The following is a 1,510-nucleotide window of genomic DNA, read 5'->3' as shown; positions in this document are numbered from 1 at the left end:
AATTTTATCTGTTTTGAACTAATAGCTTATATTTTTCTTACAAGTATTTTAAGTATTATCTAATTTTTGAAAGATAATTGAGTTTTGAAATATAAGTATTTGGCCGATTTAGTCTAATCCGGACAATGCTTGTCCGATTTATTAAAAAAAATCCGGACAACACTTGATTGATTTATTGTCCGATTTAGATATACGGACAAAAGGCTATATGAGCACCTCTTATCCGGATAAGATTAGATATACTTTGCAAGGGATTGAGCGGATAACTAAATCGATGAGTTCATGTGTTCGTATTCCTTAAATCGTTTGTTGAATTCAATTTTTCCAAGTCTTTAAATCGTTCAATCGTTGAGCGGTTTAATCCTATCTTTGAGCGATTAATTTCTTCTTTGAGCGATTTATCCTTAAACCGGACAAGTCTTGACCATTTTTCTTCTAAATCGTACATGCCTTGAGCGATTTATTGTCCGGATTATCACTTAGATATTTTTCATCACATAAATCGGACATCTCTTGACCGGTTTATTCTAATCCGGATAAGCTTTGAGCGATTTAGAATCTGAATGGTTTTTGACTTTGAGTATAAATAGTCGACTCATTTTTACTTTTTTACTTTTTATCTCCTTTAACTGTTCATCGTCGTCTCCGCTCAACTCTGGTTCTACGTTCAAAGATCTACTCTGTCAATCCATTCTACAGTTTCATCTTTCTTAAATCAAGGTTTATATCATTTGATTCCTTATACACATACCTTGATCGTATAGATTTACTTTGAACATTTGGACTGTTGGACTTTATCTTCTCAATACCTTCATAATCGAATCTGAAAATGGAATAATAAAAGCATAAACTCAAATAAAAATGGTTTTATCTTGGTTTGATTGTGTATTTTGTGCATTTTGATTTCTTTTTTAGTGTATTTTGGTTGTTTTGTGTGTATTTTGTTTTTTTCATTTTAGTGTGTATTTTTGAAAAAAAAATTATTGTGTGTGAATTGTGTGTTGAACGGATATTTCACCGGACAAGGTGATCGGAGTTCAATCCGATCAACCTTAATCCGGTTGATGATTGTCCGATTAAAATCTTTTTCATTTTTAGACTTAGTAATTTTTGTGAGTGAATGATATGTTGTCCGGACTTCTAATCCGGTCACAACTATGTTTTTCTTTTAAAAGTGTTAGAATGTTTGTATGTTGTCCGGACTTCTAATCCGGTCAACTTGTTTTTCAATTTTTTTTCTAAGTGTTTGTGTTTGTATGTGTTTTTTATTTTATTTTTTAATTTTTTTTCTCTCGTCTTTTTTTTAATTGTTTTAATTTTTTTTAGAGTTTAATTTTTTTTTTTTTGTTGTGTGTGTTATTTTTTGATTAAATAAAATGGTTTCTAATATTTTAGATTTTTTTACAGGTTAATAGCGGAACACAGGCATCAATCTAACGAGGAACCACATGTTCCTTCCGTTAGATCTGATAACATTCTCATTCACCCGCCCAACCAGCCTATTCCATCT

This window comes from Cynara cardunculus, assembly GCF_001531365.2.
Source record: "Cynara cardunculus var. scolymus isolate 2C chromosome LG 2, CcrdV1, whole genome shotgun sequence".
NCBI classification, from domain to species: domain Eukaryota; kingdom Viridiplantae; phylum Streptophyta; class Magnoliopsida; order Asterales; family Asteraceae; genus Cynara; species Cynara cardunculus.
Note: the sequence above shows the minus strand (reverse complement) of the source record.